Below are 18,749 nucleotides of genomic sequence, written 5' to 3' on the forward strand. Positions count from 1 at the left end.
GTTTGAAGTGGGCTCAAAGGTAAAAGATGTGCTGAAAGTCCATTTTCAGAAGCACGTAGTCTCCAAGATGTCATCCCCAAGTTCAAGCACCTGGGCAGGTCCCCTTACTTGAGCTCTGTAGAATAAATTGGGGTTTTTTGTCTGCATATGTTGAATCACAGAGAACAGGAAATGAAGACAACTTGAACAGCTAAGCTCAAATATGAAAAAAAAAACAAAAAAAAACATTCTCAGATCTACAACATTCCCTTGCCCAATAGTCCTTTTCCTAGTTTGCTGCCATGTACCCTAAACTCTGGATTCAGCGGGGCTTCCTATCTCAGCTGGGAAACTGCTACAACTGGGGTAACATCACCTCCAGCGCAGCCTACGGCCCTGCAGCGTCCCACAGATCAGAGGTCTCAGCTCTGCTCCTGAAGGAGTGAACCCGAATCAGCTTTCTGAATCCTGCTCTTTATCCAAGGAAGATTTATTTTTTAAAAGGTGCTAAAGAAACCTGGGACTTGAGTAATAAAATATGAAGGCTGCCCCATTCCAGGTCTTTGGCAGAGAACGACCATAATATGACTGCCCACACCACTGAACGTGCACCTATCGTAATTAGAACGATTGCGATTTTCCTATTAACCACGTAAACCAGAGGAAACCTTTCGCCGCAGCAGTGCTCTCAGTCCTCCTACACACGTTTGCGTGCCCACCTCTGCTTGAGGCCCACGAGGGGAAGAGGGAAGCTGGCTGAGGTTATCGCTTCTGCTTCCCTCTCTGTGTCCTTTTCCTCTCCTTTTCCTTGGGCTCCTGCTTGGCCAATCTGTCCCTCTCCCTCCGCAGCTTGTCCTGCTCCTTCTTCTTTGGGACGCATCCCGAAGCAAGTCTCGCTCCACCTCCAGTTTCCGAGCGCTGAGGACCTCCTCCCCATTGTTGTTTCGGAACGGAAATTTGTCAGAAGCGGCGTTCATCCCAGCGCCTGAATCGTCCTTCTCGTCTGCTTCAGTGGCTGATCTTAAGGAAAAGTCACTGCAGACAGGTGGGCTGGGAAGCGGCCTGGTTGCAGGGAGGGCCCTGTCGAGGTGACAGGAAAGTCGGGTGAGGTGCACACTTGTCACCCCAGCATTCAGGAGGCTGAGGGAGGATGATCACTGCCAGGTCAAGGCCAGCCTGAACTACATGGCAAGCCCATCTCAAAACTCAAAACTCAAAGCTCAAAAAACAAACAAACAAAAAAACCCCTCCACTTAGGAAATTCAGTCCAGAGCTTCTAGAAACCCTTTTCTTAGAGGCTGAGAAGAAATGTAAGTTATTCTGGGTGATAGACCTGCAAGCCAGGCCACAGGGAGATTCCCTCTCAATAGCAGCTCTTGAAGCACTGTGTCCAGGAATGTACCTTCCTGGACCCCAAACCTCTTCAGCCAGAAACACTGGAGGGAAAGCCCAGAAATCTGAGATTTAGCACATCCTCCAGGACAGCCAATGCTTTAAAAGTTCTCTTCTCACCCAAGAGCTGAAGTTTTCTCATTAGGGCCACAGTACTGCCAAGACAGCCATGAGAAAAACCCGGCAGAAATAGACCCAGAAGTACTCAGGAATTCCTTCCCACTCTGTGATGACATTGCTGACATTTCTAGGGCAATGGCCCCCACACAATGCGCCAGACCCCCTTCATGTCGGCCAGGTGAGCTCAGCGTGTCCTCCCTCGACGTCACACCCACAAGTGCCCCGGATGTCACAGGAGGCTGCCCCTAACTCAGCGCACCCTCATACACCCAGGTTCTGACCTGCCACTAATGGGTGCATCTTAGTGCCTCAGTTATACTCAGGACACCACATCACACAGAATACCGTCGGGCAAACACAGACGTCCTGAGAGCACAGTGTCAACAGTCATTGAGGCATGACTTGTTTCATACTGAAGTTTTCAGGAAGACACTGATCATCTGTTAAGAATAGAAGTTCAGGGCCAGGGATTTAGCTCAGTGGTGCCATGCCTGCCTTGCAAGCACAAGGCCCTGAGCTCGATCCCTGGTACCAAAATAAATAAATAAATAAATAAAATAAAATAGAAGTCCAGATCTAGGGGTCAGCTCAGGAGCACTGCACGCGCTCACCATGTGCGAGGCCTGGGCTCCATCTATAGTACCAAAATGTGTGCACGTGGGTGTGTGAGAGTTTATGTAGTGTGCATGTGCGTGTGAATGTCTGTGTGTGAACATGTGTGTGCACGTGTGCATGTGAGCGTGTGCCTGAGTGTTCATGTGTTCATGCATGTGCAGGCGTGCACATGTGTGTGTACATGTGTGTATATGAGCGACCACCTCAACTTTCTGGATCATGGCTCACAGCCACACAGGGCCACAGAGGGTCGCCATTTTTTCTTGGCACCAGAGATGGAACCCAGGGCCTTTGCACTGAGCTGCATCCTCAGCCCTTTCTATTTTTCAAGGTAGGGACTCGCTGAGTCACTAAGTGGCCCAGGCTGGCCTTGAACTTGATGTCTTCCTTCCTGTGCCACCACGCCTGCCTGTGCATCACTGTCATCGTAGAGGAGAAAATGAAGCCAGGGGAATGGACCGCTCCTCAAGTGCTGTGAGCCCTGGCCAAGCGGCAGGGAAGGATATTCCTCCTCATTGGTCACCTCACCTGGGCGCACTGCGCCGGCAGGGCAGCTGTCCTCTGCCGCTGCTCCGACACCATCCGGGCCTTTACCATGATCTGCGCCTACTTCTCAATCCGGATGGCGATGGCCTGGACCTCATCTTCTTTCTTCATTTTGGGGACAACATTCTGAGATTCTGACCGTTCCACAACCTTTTTGCAGATGGTAAGGAGGGAATCTTTCTTCCAGGAAAGCACAGAGGATGCACTGCAGGACGTGCAGCTTTTCTTCCTCCTCCTCCTCCTGCAGGATGCCGAGAATGTAGGAGCCAGACACGGCTCGGTCCACTCCCATTGCCTCCAAACGCCCGTTCAGCCAGGACCCGAAGACCCCGCCGCCGCCGTCGCCAGGGCAAGAGGAAGCCGCGGCTGCCTTGCTGGGGCTGCCATCTTGGGGCCCTACTCCTGTGTTTTTGTATGCATCTAGTTGTTTATTTTCCTCAGTTTCTTCTTTTCTTTTCTCCTTTCTTCCAATATATATAATATATACAATATATAATATATATTACATGAGAAATGGAGAATAAGAATTAATGCTTTACTGTAGAGAGTATCTTTCATGCACATGTCAGATTAACCCTCACCAAAAATTGTGAATAGAAAGTTCAAAAACAAGCTTTCTATCAGAAAAATAATTGGAATTCTTACAGATTCTCCTAATTCTCCAATTATACCTCCCTCCTCCTTCTTCCTTTTTCCCAGCACCACAAATAACCTCTCAAGTCCACTCTCTGCCAGCCCCCCACTCCAGATAGAAAAATACTAACAAAGTTCTTCAACTTTTCTTCCTTTCATTTGCTGTTATTTCTTTTTTTCTTTCCATCTTTTTGAACTATTATCTTCTTTCTTCTTCCTTTTTCCTTTCCTTCCTCCTTCCCTAGCCTGTTTGTCATCAGTACTACATCATGATCTTTCTGGTTTATTATAGTAGAAAGAGTGAAATTAGGGCCAGGGATTTAGCTCAGTGGTTCCCGTACCTACCTGAAAGCACAAGATCCTGAGTTCAATTGCCAGTACCAAAAAAAAGAAAGAAAGAAAGAAAGAAAGAAAGAAAGAAAGAAAGAAAGAAAGAAAGAGTGAAATTATTAAATCAAGTATACATTGCATGATTGATATATGGTTGGTTCTGTAAAAGCTAATACAAATGGTAGTGGTTCTGTCATTCTAACACAGTGACATGGATTGATCCTGTTACATTGAAGAGAGGGAAGAGGTAAATAAATACCAAATAGAACCGAAGCCAGAGAAACATACACTAAGTGAAAGACTTTCTACATTACAGACAGAATATTTCTACCCTAACCCTCAGGACTGATACAATAGAAAAATGAGAAGACAAGGCAAAAGATGCTTCTCAAAACTCTCAACTCCCAGAAAGCTGATTTCACAGGCACTGAAATGAAGGACTTCACAAGAAGAGAACTCAAAAGTCAAATTCTTAAAATGTTTGAAAGGATTAAAGAAGAAACAGACAAATGCGCGGGATGTTTATTGAGCTCAAAAAGGAAGTAATTAGACAAAGGACTTAATTGATAAAGTGTTCAAAGAGTTTAATGAAGATCTAAACAAAATGATAATTAAATTAAACAAGATGACACAAGATATAGACAATAACTTTAGTAAAGAATTAGAGATTATTAAAAAATTGAAGAGAGGGCTGGGGATTTAGCTCAGTAGCACCACGCCTGCCTCAAAAGCTCAAGGTCCTTAGTTCAATCCCCAGTACTGGAAAAAAGAAAAGAAAAAAAAATAGAAGAGAAATCCAGGATACATAAAATTGAATTGAAAGTATGGACAGCTGGAATGAGCAATGTGAAGAGTGTGTCAGAACTAAACGACAAGGCTGAAACAGTAGAACATGTACTCAGTGATACCCTAAAAACAAGGCACCATGGACAATGTATCCAACCACTGCTAAATGATTAAAAAATAACCCACATAAAGAAAGTTAAGAGAAGATTAAAGATCATGCAAAAGATCAAAAAATTTATTCACTGAAATCATGTAGAAAAATTTTTAAATCTAGGGACAAAATTCAAAATCCAGGTAACTGAAGCATATGCAACCCCAAGTATCCGTGACAAGAGAAGAGCCTCTAAATCACACATCATAGACAAAATGTCAGAAACTCAGAACAAAGGGATAATACTTAATTCTGCTAGAGAAGTCCCTCTAGTAACTTATAATAAGTTAAATTTTATCAGAATAATAGTAGATTTCTCAAAACAATTTCTAAAGGGCATTAGCATTCAGACCAGTTTTTTCCTGTCTGGCATGTGCCTAGGAATCTTGGAGTAATGACCCCTGTTACATGAGATGCACGCAGGATAAGAACTCAAGGAGACTGTTACAGGGTTCTGGACTGAGGGTGAAGTGTTGAAGTTGAGCCTGCCCATATTGATGCTCCCATGTCACTGGCTTGTGCAGGATTTGAATAAAATTTGCGTGAAAGGCTGAGCTAAAGTGTTGCAAGACAGTGAATGACAAGACATCACTCAACAGTGTATGAACAGCAAAAGCAACCACTGAATACATTTTGATACTTTAGAAATCCAACATTTATATGTATTCACTTCATGTTTTTTGCTACTTAACAAATTCAAGAATATTGTCCTAAACCATTGAATGCATGTGGTAAATCCAATATTAAAAGTAAAAATAAGAAAAGCATTAGTCTTAACATCAGAAGTTGAGTGATTCTCATGAATGTCCTAATTATTTCCCCTTCTGTAGATATTGGCAGAGCCTTTCATTGACATTTGCATTTGCATGTGCCTACACCATACTTATTTATGTTCTCTGAATTTATGAATAACTACTTCATGATAAACCTCCTAAATAATTGAATAGTCTCTCTCTAGAGTGCAAACCAACTATTTATACCCTCTCTCAAGTGATAGAGTTTCATGGGAAGAAAACAAAACAAAACCGATCAACTCGGAGACCTGATTCAGTAATAATTTCATTCCATCTCTTGCCATAAATTGAGATTTATCTGGTCATATTGCCATAATTTTACACAAACTTCTGTCCCTGTATTCAGTTCTGAATTTTCTCATTTCTATTATTAAAAAATGTTCATTTTGTTATAACTCTTAAAAGACTTGTGTAAATATCATTGTTTAAAAAAAGGAATATGTTATTTTTCTCTAGGAAAGGGCTATAAGTAGAAATAAATTTAAGTAGTATTTTCATTTTAGTTTTGTTTTGTTTTTTGATTTTTTGACACAGTGTCTCACTATGTAGCCCAGGGGCCTGGAACCCTCGGCGATCCTCCTGCCTCAGCCTCCCTAGTGCTGGGATTACTGGTATGTACCACCATGCCGGCTTGTATTTTCTAATAATAACAGCATATCAATATTGAGCAAAATATTATAATTATTAAAATACTCTTTAATAATATCTTTGTATACAACTATAAATAATATTTTATTATTGATACAATAAAATAATTTTGAAAATTCAATACATTTCTAAGTTTTAGGAATTTTATTATGAACAAGATGTTATTCAAAATTGTATGCCTGGATCTAGGGATTCCAATTAATATGTCCCACATATGTGTTTTGGTCAACCACTAAGTGACAGTACAGTTGTGAAATGGAAACGTAAATAAGAAAATATCTGCATTGAAGGAGTTGAAAGTACTATCAGACACTTACTGGTAAACTCCATAATTATGCCGTGTACAAAGTCACTGAGTGGACATGGGAAGAGACTGAATAACTCAGATAAGAAATCAAAGTTAATTAAAATAATAACATCAAAAATCACTCATCATAGATCACCATAATATACAAAATGATGAAAAAATTAAAATATTGTGAGAAAGTACCAAAATGTAACACATACACACAGAGTGAACGTACACTGTTGAAAAACTTCTTACCAAATGTCTAGCTCAACAGGTGATTGTCACAAATCTTCAGTTATGATTTTCATACTTATATAACCATATATGCAAAAATGATAGCTATTTTTATTATAAATTAGTCAATTAATTTGGTATTTATATATCAGACTGATGTCTGTTTAATGAATGGATTTCTGAAAAGCAGAGCTGCATTGTATGCCATAGCTTACAACAGGTGAGGCTCCTTGAGAACAACCCAATTTTCTTTAGCCCTCACATCCCTCTCCACTCTGATTTTATCCTCATATCCCAGCCATCCTAAAGTACTTGTGGTACAACAAACAGCTATGCTCTACCTCAGCTCTGGCCCTGTGTAGGCATTACTCCTACTTGTAAATATCTGTCAGCCACTCTTCAGTGCTGTATTTCATATTCAGCTTTTAAACATATTCCAGGGATTGCTTCCTCCAAGATAATGTCTTTGATTTTTTGACTGTTTTATCAACTGTTTCCCCATTACTTTTCCTCTGGTTGGACCTATTTCCTGAAATAAAAAATATTAAAATTAGACCAATGAATAACCCTACAATGGCCTCCAAGTGTTCAAATAAAAGGAAGATTCACTTTTTTTTCCCCTAGTACCCCAGTACTGGGGATCAAACTCAAGACCTTGTGCTTGCCAGGCAGGCACAGTGCCACTGAGCTAAATCCCCAGTCCTTGTCTCTCATTTTCAATTGAGACCTAGAGATTATTATAATTAGAGAGGAAGACATCAGAATCTGAGATAGGACAAAAGCCAGATTCTTACACTGAACAGGTAGCAAGTTTTGATGAAAAGCAAGTATTCTTGAAGAAAGTTAAAAATGCTACTTCAATACATACAAGAGTGGTAAGAAAATGAAATAGTATTATTGCTGATGTGGAGAAGGATTTAATGGTGGGATCGAAGATCATACCAGATGCAACATTCAGTTAAGCCAAAGCCTAGTCCAGAGTAAGGCTCTAACTCTCTTTAATGCCATGAAGGCTAAGAGAGATGAGGAAGTTGCAGAAGAAAAGTTTAAACCTAGAAGTTTATGCAGTTTATGGAAAGAAGCTATCTCTATAACATGGGGGAGTAGTAAGTAATGATGTGGAAGCTGCAGCAAGTTACCTGGAAGATATAGCTTTGATACATGAAAGCAGCTACACCAAACAACCAATTCTCACTGTAGACAAAGCAGCATTATACTGGAAGAGAATTCTATCAAGGACTTTCATAGTTAAAGTGGAGAAGTTATTGTTTGGCTTTAAAGCTTCAGAGGACAGGCCGATTCAATTGTACCTTAGCAGCTGGTGACTTTTTTAAAGTTAAAGCTATTGCTCATTTGTCATTCTATAAATTACAAAGCCTTCAAGAATTATACTAAATATGCTTTATCCATGCTCCATCCATGAAGAAACAAAGTCTGGGTGACAACACATCTTTTTACAACATGGTTTTCTGCCAATTTTAAAGCCACTGTTGACACCCATTGCTTAGAAAAAAAATATTACTACTGATTGGAGATGCATCTGGTTACACAAGAGCTCTGATGCCTATGTCTCTGAGATTAATGCTGTTCTTAAGCCTGCTAATACAACATCCATTCTGCAGCAGATAAACCAAGAAGCAAGTTTGACTTTCCAAACTTAATATTTGAGAAGTGTGTTTCATAATGCTGTAAATGCCAAAGATAGTGATTCCTCTAATAGAACTGTGCAAAGTAAATTGAATAACTTCTATTTCATTAAGAATATTTGTGATTCATGAGAGGAGTTCAAAATATTAAAGAAAATGTTGACACCATCTTTTATGGATGAATTTGAGGTCCTTCAAGACTTCAGTGATAGAAGCAAATGAGATCCCATGAAATAGGAAGATAACTTGAATCAAAAGAAGAACCTGAAAATGTGACTGAACTCCTCTAATCTTTCTGGTTTGTTTGTTTAGTACAGGGTCATACTATGTAATAGTTCAAGCTGGACTTGAGCTCACTATGTAGTTCAGGCTGGCCTCAAAATTGAGGTGATCCTCCTCCTTTGGCCTCCAGAGTACTGAGATTACAGGTGTGCACTACCACATCAAGGTTAAAATATGCTTGTTTTCTTTTTCTTTTTTTTTTTTTTCTGATACAAGGTCTCTCTATGTAGTTCAGGGTGGCCTTGAGATCACTTTGTAGACCAGGCTTAAAGAAATAAAAAGGAGATGATTTGTTTATTCTAAAAGTCTAGAGTAAATATGAGGTGTGATCAAAACATGCAGTGAATGTTTAAATTTGCTGTAGTAAGACACATTGTCATGAATCCCCTTCAAAATACTCTTGCTCACTTCAAACACACTTATCCTGTCATTCTTACCACTTTCTAAAGCAGGTCTGGAAGTCCTCTTTCCTAAGTGTCTTTACTTGGTAAGATTAAAAATACAGTGAATGCTGCCACCAAGTGACATCTACTGGAAAGGGAAGTGTCTTACTTTTCTTGCTAAAACTCAGTACCTGACACCCAAAATTTAAAGATTTATTTTGGCTCACAGTTTATACAGGTTTTAGTCCATAGTTGGTTGGCTCCAAGGCAGGGTGGCACGGCAGAGCACCATGGCAGAAGAGAGAAAGATTAAGGCATGGCTGGCGGGAAGCAGAGAAGGATCAAGGGAGGAGGGAGGAAGAGTGACTCTACCAGGATACATCCCCACTGACCCATCTCCTCTGACTAGGACTTGCCTCCCAATATGACATTTAGAAATGAATTCTTCAGTGCATAAATCTACAGATGATCATCATACCTCCGTGATCCAATCACCTCCCCCAAACCCCACCTACAAGCTCATGAAGCTTTGTGGGGACATCTAAATATGAGCAATAACAGTAAGCTCATAAAAACATTACAGTGTGTTGTCATCCATTATATTGGCCAAACATCGAGATACTTCTGGCTCTTCCTCAAAATCAAATTATCATGAAAAATAAGGGTGTCACCACTGTGAAACTAAAGACATTCATAAAAGAGAAGTCCCAAAACTACTTCAGAAAATGACAAGAATGATGAGATAAGTGTGTTCAACATGTATTTTGAAGGATAATAATGACAATATATCTTTTAACATAATATTTTTTTTTTAATTTAAGTAACTAGGATATTTTTTAATCATACCACTTCATACATTGTTTTTTAAAGACATAATATTGAGCAGTTCATAGACAACAACATAGTGTAAACACATGTTTTATATGCACTGGGAAGCCGTAAAGTTAGTCGACCTCTCCTTATGGTGGTACTTGCTTTGTTGTGTTGTTCTGTAACAGAGCCTGAAGTTATCTCCAAAGTAGGTCAATTGCTATAAATGTAGTCTGACCAAATGGAGGCTTGTTTGAAGGTAGCAAAATCAGGGAATTTTGAATTAATTCACATGTTGAGGACATTAACATAACACAGTGTGAACCATTTACTTTCACAATCAGATAGTGATTTGGAATGGTACCACGTAACCCTGGCATTCCTATTTTCCACTTTGAATGTCATGCAATGTACTAAGTTTTTGGAACATTATTTTTCCCTGTAAAATAAGGCAGCCAGTGTACTACTGGGTTAAGATTTTTAATTCAGTTCTGTTTTCAAAATCTAACGATATGAAACATCTATGCTTCAATGATCATATATTTTCCTTCATATTGGTGTATCTTTTTTTTCTTAGATAAGTAGGATATCTGGTAGAATTTGACTAAATGAGATTGGAAAACCTATTCTGAATATTATTTACTTTGAAGCCTTTTATAAGACACTAACTTTGGAACTATATAATACAATATAGGAAAAATGGTATATATATGTTTATATATGTATATTTATATATTATATGGGTACACACATATGTGTAGAATATGTACAAAGAAGATTATCTATTATTATTATAAATTAATTGTGAATAGTTCATTTGCAGGCTTCAGATCTGTTCTGCATCTTCCAAATTACTATATATATATATATATATATATATATATATATATATATACTTTAATTTATTAAGTCTTGTTTCCTCAGTGTGTCTCTTAAAGGCAAATCATTTCCTCTTTTCTAAGTCTTTGGGCTAAAGTCTTATTGAAAACCTTTTATGCTACTATTCCCACAATAGTTAGTGTGCTAACAGCTACAAGATTCAATACATTTTCCTGTTAGGAGACATAAATCATTTCCTCATGAAAAGTGAGTCGTGTCCTCTATTGACTCCTAAAGTGAAGACACAAAACTCATACTTTTTAGCATATTTCATGTTGAAGAGACTCAGAATTCCTTATGAATGTGGTCACATCAGTTCTTATAACCTCGACCTTAAAATGGTGCCCATATAGTTAAATCTACAAAATAAGGTCAATTATAGTTCTTTGGAACATCAGGTACATTTGTAGATGACTCTAATTATAACTATAAGAACATAGGGGTTGAAAGAAATGTCCAGAAACTGAGATTCAGTTAAGCTGACAAAAGTACCAGGAAAAATCTGGAAGCTTGTCACAGCCCTGTCAATTTGTGTGGTTTTTGAAAGACTAATCTTCCCATTACTTAGCAATAGCTAAGCAATATATAAAATGCTTGTCATCAATATCAGATCTTTTTTGGAGCAAGAGAAACGATGAGATCTACCTTAAATTTATGAATAAAGCATTACCTGTCACCTGTAGATGAATGAAGTATTTTACTAAAAGTGAAGAAATTTTTATTCAAGTTTATCACTGTAGCACCAAAATTATGATGGTTAATGAAGTAAGGCAATAAAGACGATTGGTGTCTTTGGTGCCCATTGAAAAGGTTTAAGAGATTTTAGAAAAAGCATGTTCACACCATGTCTATCAAATTGGATATTCTATATTAACTTTGTTTTCCTAAATTATTATAATTATTGAATTTTTTATTTATGTGAAAAGTGAATTCATAGTTTCCTTAGGGATGAATTCCTAAGGAAAATATTAAACTGATGTCTACAAAGGAACCTGTCAGGGAAGGCCCTTAACTATAGCTTTGCCTTTTGTCTCAGATGTAACTCGAAATATCTTTTAGTTTGTTTATTACTCCTTCATAACCATGCAGAAATTAACTCTATTTAAGAATGCTTGCAACTGATAAAGAAAATGTTTCTTATTCTGTGGTTGAGCAAACCTTCATTAAAATAATTATTTGCTAATAGGAAGAAAAGGTCCAAAGGGGTAGGGGTAGTGGGAGGGGCAGGGGAAAGGAAAGAAGGGAAAGGAAAAATGATGAGAAATGGAAAAAATGGAAATAAAGTCTTTGTAAGTAGGGAAGGGTGGAGGGGGTGAAGGGAGGGCTAGGAATGGGGAAAAATAAGAAAAAAAAGAATTATTTACTGTTTTTTGCCTTGGCCATGTGCAGTGCTAAACACATATTAACTAGTAGGGCACACAAAGATTATGTTGATATCAAGACTAAACTCTATGTCATCATTAATGTCATAAAATTCAATTTTATAATTATTACATATTATATATTGAGTGTATTGTTTCCTCAATTTTTCAATTCTATATTTCATTTAAGAAAAGCTTGAATTTTATCCCTATTTTACATTTGATGTTTTTGACAGATTTCATCTGAAACATTCAGATAGGCAATTCTTACTAAAAATTAAAATGCTTTCATTAAATTTCCCCAATTTCAATAAGGTCTCATTTTATTTCTTCTCTAATGTGCAAAGCTACTTTAGAAAATATGAAATCTTTAAACTAATAAAACTTAATGATTACTTTATCCAATGACCATGTCTTTTGTTTTATAGATAAAAAGAGACCTGAGGTCCTGAAAACTTCGGCTGCCCAAGGTTATACAAGTATTCATTAAGCAGAATCATTGTTATTAACTAGAGTTTAGAAATAAGGATTTTACCTCCAATTAATTTATTATACTATTTTTGTTCTGTTCCTCTCACTGAACAAGCTCATCAGTACAAGATCATGTTGGGGATTATGTGTTTTAATTATTTTCATTTTTATCTACCTACTTGGGCATTAAATTTGAGGAGAAAACACTTATTTAGGTAACAAGTTCATTAAAAGTTTATCTGTTCTTAGGAATCTGAGTGACTGGAAAAGTGCTTTTTGAAAATGGTGCCTTCTATACTTTGTAGGAAGTACGTATTTCAGTGCATTAATATAATATCAAATCTAGAACCCCACCATGATACTGAGTGCTGAATCCTAAATAACCAGAGACATTTAAGCTGTTTGAGGGAAGGCCCTTCTCTTAGTCAGTTTTGCTCAGCACATGTGGGAGAACATGAAATATGTTAAGCAGAACAAATTTTGTAACTAAGGTTGACAGTGTTAAGCAATTCATAGGTATGGAGCAGAATGGAGTTTTTGCTATGGAGGAGCAAGTCTTCACTCTACTACGGAGGGGATGGCCCCCAGAATAGATTTAGCCCAAGATCACAATAAACATATGGCTTGAAACAGAAGCCTACACTTGTTATTGATGGGCCAAAGCATTTGATAAAACCTTGAACTGGCTTTGGCCTCTTTTAGAATCACTATTTGCTGATAGTGTTACTACTGGAAAACATTCCTCCCAGATTCACATTCTTCCTTTGCCTTTACTCAAATGGAGGTACACTTTACTAGCAATCTATGCATTTCCAGGCATTTTGGTTGTGGCAGTGATTTTTCTTGAACTTCAGCTTCAGTGAATCATTTAAGCAGTTCTTTAATCTACCCTACTTGTTTTATGTCAGGTTTTCACAAGAAAAACCTCTTTTTCTTTGTTCTGGGTTGTTTTGAACTTTATGCAGTTTCCCATCTACATTATTCCAAGTAAAGCCAACACAAAAAGTCTCATTTGTGGTAAAAGCAACACTTTTAACCCATGTTCAATGTTAAACCAATATCTTCATATATGTATGTGTACTTGTGTGTATGCGTATATATGCACTTCCTAAAATCATTGTTTTATAAAAGTAAAAAATCTCATATATAGGAAGCACCAGCTGTATATTTGCTTCCAGAATAAGTGCACAAGTACATGTGACAAGATTACCACAGAATTACTTCCATTCTTAGTTATTGGAACTTCTTTTTTTTTTTTTTTTTTGATGGTGCTGGTGTGTTTAAACCTTGACTTCTGGTGTACCAGGCAAATACTTTAATACTGAGCTACATTCCCAGCTTAATTTTGATAACTAGTACATTGTTTAATTTTTAATTGTTTTACTACATGTTTGCAATAGGTTGTTTTTTTTTTTTTTTTTTGGTACTGGGGATCAAACTCAGGACCTTGTGGTTGAGAAGCAGGTGATGGAACTACTGAGCTAAATCCCCGGCCCCCTGCAATAGGTAATACTTATATTTCTTATGAGGAGTGGGTACATCTATATAGCACTTCTTTTTTTTTCATTCCCTTCTTTTCCCCTTCCTCCCCCATCTTCTCCCATCCTGCATCTCTTGATCCCCTTCCCATTTGCAAAAGATCTATCTGCCTACTTCCTATTATCTGTCTTTTATTTTGCTCTTTATTTGTATTTTTGGTTTCTCATAATAAGAGGAACCATATGATATTTAAGCTTGTGTGTCTGATTATGGTTTGAAAGTACATCTATTTTCCTACAAATGACTCAAGTCTGTTATTTATGGTACAGCAGTACTGCATTGTGTATAAATACCACATTTTGTTTTTCCATCATCTCTTGGAGAATATACAGGGCACTTCCATGATTTAGCCATTTTGAATTGTGCTGCTATAATTACAAGAATGCATGTATTACTGTAATATTATGTCCTTAACTCTTTTGGGAAGATACTTATAAGGTGAATAGCTGGGTCCAGTGAAATTTCTAGTTTTAGTTTTTTGAGGAATCTCCATACTCCATCTCAAGTGATTTTACTAGCTTAGGTTTCTCCCCTAAAAGTGTTCTTTTTCTTTGCAGATTTGCCAGCATTTGGTATTGTTTGATTTTTTGATGATAGTCATTCTCAAAAATTTATAATTTATCCTTTATGAATGATTCTACAATGCTGAAGGAAGTTGTGTATATCAATAAAGAACAAATATGACAAAATTAATCCCTCCCTTTTTTTCCTTACAAAGAAGTGTATTAATGGTCATTTTCAAATATGAAAACTTGTGCTAAGTTGCTAAGTGGATTCTGGTATCTTTGGGATACTATGAGCTTTATGAAATGATTCTCCAAATTCTCAGTTTATTTGTAATATTAAAGAAGGATATATAAAATTCTGCCATAAGTCAGGATTATGATGCTGTGATGTTGTATTAACAACAGCATTTCAGTAATAATGCAAGAGAATATTATTTGTTGCTCAAGATATAATCACCATGGAGAACAGAGTCTATCTAAGTGGAGGCTCAACAATCTTTAAAGCTTTGATCTTCTGCTAGCTTCATTTTAGCACACATTTTGTTTTGCCATGGTTGAAGAGGAGATGAGTAAGATTAAATCTTCATACTACAGTGACCCACTCTATACCCAATCACAACTCATTGATATAATTTAAATGTCTCTAACAATAAGGGAACTGAAAGAATATAGCTTTTATATGTCTCAGGTTGGGAGAATTAAATATGGCATGTAATGACAAATTTTGATCATGTAACAAAATGGTGATTGAAATGAGCAAAGTTGTATCACAAGTCCATAATTGGCAGTGGTTAGTATATTTTTTAACTTGCACTCTAATATATATGTAGGGTAGAGACCCATAGGCAGGGAAAGATGAGAGATCCATCACCCCGAAGGAGTTTTAGATGGGTGGCAGAACAGGCTTAACCACCTGTGAAAAGCTGACAGCCTGCAGTTACACTTCCTCTTTATTGCTGTACCCTGCAAAGCTTGGTTTGCTAAGATCAAGAGAAAAAAAAAAAGAAACTTGACCCTAAGATGTGAAAGCCCCCACTACCTTTCCCTAGTATGGAGCCATATTAACCAGTTAGCCAATCAAGTAGGGGGTCCCTCAGCCCAGAGACAGGGTAGGCCCCCAGCCACTATAAAATGAACCCCTCCAGCACCTCTTCAACGGTGCCTCAGGCACCCCTGCCTGTCTCGCTGAGAGAAGACAGCTGTAATCTTGCATGCTTGCTGAATAAAAGTACAACTTTGCTTCTACGCTTTCAATCTGTATCTGTTTCTTCCACAACCTTCAGCGACCGACGTCGGGAGTCAGGCTGGGAACTTCGGCGACTCTGCACACATCTCTGCCTGTGACATATACACAACCAAAATATTTGACAATTTCTGATATGCCTTCAGATTATCTTTAATACTACTCCTTGAGCAAGAGATTGTCAGTGTGAATTCATACAAAGAAATGTTGAAGATAGGGTATAAAGTATAGTTAATAAGGACATAAATATGAGGCCTGAAAAACGCTAAATAATTAAAATATTATTTCTAAATCCAATGAAAAATAATTCTGACTCCTTTACAGATTGTTTTAAATTTATTTGATGTGCTATTCATTTTTGCATTGTTTTGTTAATCTCTGAAATGATTATTGACAGCACCTTTCATTAAGTCTGCTAAAATGTATTAATGTTTTTAGAATTCAATGTTAGGTTTATTTTAAATATTATTTTTTCAAACCAAAAGCAAAACTGGTAAATTTTGCTACAACAGGGAGTCATATTGTGCAGAATTGGTGAGAGATGAAAATATATGTTTTAATATAGTTCTTACTTGAGACTTATCTATTGTATAGTGCTAGATATACATATTATGATGATTGCATTAATGTTATCCAGAGACAAGTGAAGACTATAAGTCAAAAATGTCCCTGATTTCATTGCTGGAGCTCTGATTTAGATCTGCACAGATAAACAGTGAAAGGAATGAAATAATACTTCAGAATTAGTGTGCACAGAAACTTTCAGAAAATTTTATAAAAACTGGGGTTTCATGGTTGCTTATTTTAATAAAAAAATTATTTGAAATCCTAACAAAAATGTCTATTTCTCAAATTAATATACTAATCCACTACTGTATTACACATTTGGTAAAATCATTAAAATAGACCCATACAAATGATATTTTAATAAAATATTTATATTAAATATTTAATTCAAATATTTTTGTGTCTAAAGTCATATCAGTGAGTTTTCTTGGGCTAGTAAATAGGAAAACCCTTCCAACATTTAGTTTAATTAAGTAGGATATTTTGGGAATAAAATATACATTATATCTAATATGCTCATTTTTTAATTAAAATGCATTTTTCAACAAAAAATTTTATTCCACCAACCATTCATATTTTTCTGTTTATGTGAGATGTTTTTTGTATAAATAAAGTAAGCCTCTATTGTAGTAATCTTTAAGGTGAATTATGCTATGTCTAATCCTATTTCCAATTCTACTATATTATTGCAAATATATGTCTGTAAATTATAATCATTTTCCATAGTGTTCACTAAGTTTTCCCTACTTTTCTAAATGATATGTGTATATGTGTGTATACTCAAATATGTTACCCTACAGAACATGTTCAGTGAGAAATTTCAAATTATAAAAAAAATTCATATATTTAAATGAGAACAAAATTCTACATCTATAGACATGTAGTACTTATCCCACAGGACACATTCTGAGAAATGTATTATTGGGTAGTTTCCTCACTGTGTGGGCATTACACAACGTACTTACAGAAGCTTACGTGGGCTAGTCTATTATATACCCCAATTATATTATTGATTTTTGAGACTACACATATATATGGACTAAGAATTGAACAATGTATTATGTTGTGCATGACTATAATAAAGTCAATTTTGATTATGATAGTAGTAATAAAAGTCATTGAGAAAGAATACATTGTTTATTTTATAGTGTTGGGAAAACTTTCAGCAGGTTCCAACTCACAATATATACAATACAAAATTCTAGATGGGTTAACATTCTAAATGTGAAACATGAAGATACCGGAATTAATAAAGAAAATCAAGGAATTCTTATGACTTTGGTGGAGAATCATACTTTAAAAAAATCCTACAGCAATTAATTATTCCTCCATTGGATTTGAGTCTTGCATTGGTGCAATTCTTTTCTTTTTTTTTTAATTGATTTTTTTTATTGGTACATTGTAGGTATACAACACAATTACATTTCTCATTGGGAATTGTACCTTTACATAATGCATCTTGGTTCTTATTTTTTCCCCATTCCTAGCCCTCCCTTCATGCCTTCCACCCTTCCCTATTTACAAAGACTTCATTTCCATTTTTTCCATTTCTCATCATTTTTCCTTTCCCGTCTTTCCTTTCCCCTGCCCCTGCCACTACCTCTACCCCTTTGGAACTTTTCTTCCTATTTTACATTATCGATTATTCATTCTAATCAATAGTGCATTTTAGGTGTACAATATAATGACATTCATCATTGGAAATTTGCACCTTTACATAGTCTCTCTTGGTTCTTATTTTTCACCCTTGCCCAGCCCTCTCTTCAACCCCTCCAGTCCTCTCTATTTACAAAGATTGTGTTCGTATTTTTCCATTTTCTCATATTAATCCCATTCCTTTCTATCCTTTCCCCTAGCCCTCCCACTTCCTTCCCCTTTGCCCCTTTTCTTCCTATTTCACATTACCTATTATACATTTAGTACTTATTTCCACTTTCAGTTTCACATACCAGAGAAACTATTTGGTATTTATACATGTGTGACCTATTTATTTCACTTAAGAGTATTGCCTCAATGTGCATCCACTTAGCTATAAATGTCTCTAATTTCTCATTTTTTATGGCTGAGTAGTACTCCATTTTATAAAAAAAAAACACATTTTCTTGATCCAGTCTCCAGTTGATGGGTATTTGGGCTGTTTCCAAGTTTTAGCTATTACAAACTGTTCTGCTATGAACATGGGTGCACATATATCACTGTGGTACGATTCTTTTAATTCTTTGGGGAAGATCCCCAGCAGTGGAATAGCAGGGTCAAATGGGACTTCCAGACCTAGTTCTCTGAGGTATCTCCATACTGATTTTCACAGTGTTTGCCCCAGTCTACACTCCCACCAGCAGTGGAGCAGGGTTCCTCTATCCCCACAGCCCTGGCAGCATTTGTTATTGGTTTATTTCATGATAGCAGCCATTCTTTCTGGAGTGAAGTAGAATCTCAGCATTGTTTTCATTTGTATCTCTCGAATGACCAGTGATGTTGAACAGTTTTTCATGTATTTATTTGTTATTTCTACTTTGTCTGAGAAATGTCTGTTCATTTCACATGC

General features: G+C 36.8%; 1 pseudogene; it reads right to left on the reverse strand.

The window, feature by feature from the left end:
• Window positions 1–741: 741 nt before the first annotated feature.
• The window catches only part of LOC101717236 (coiled-coil domain-containing protein 43 pseudogene), a 119,333-nt pseudogene continuing 101,325 nt past the window's right edge, over window positions 742–18,749 (reverse strand).

The sequence above is a fragment of the Heterocephalus glaber genome, unplaced genomic scaffold (assembly GCF_053883595.1).
Source record: "Heterocephalus glaber isolate CG9 unplaced genomic scaffold, H.glaber_assembly_v1.0 deba00001429, whole genome shotgun sequence".
Lineage (NCBI taxonomy): Eukaryota > Metazoa > Chordata > Mammalia > Rodentia > Bathyergidae > Heterocephalus > Heterocephalus glaber.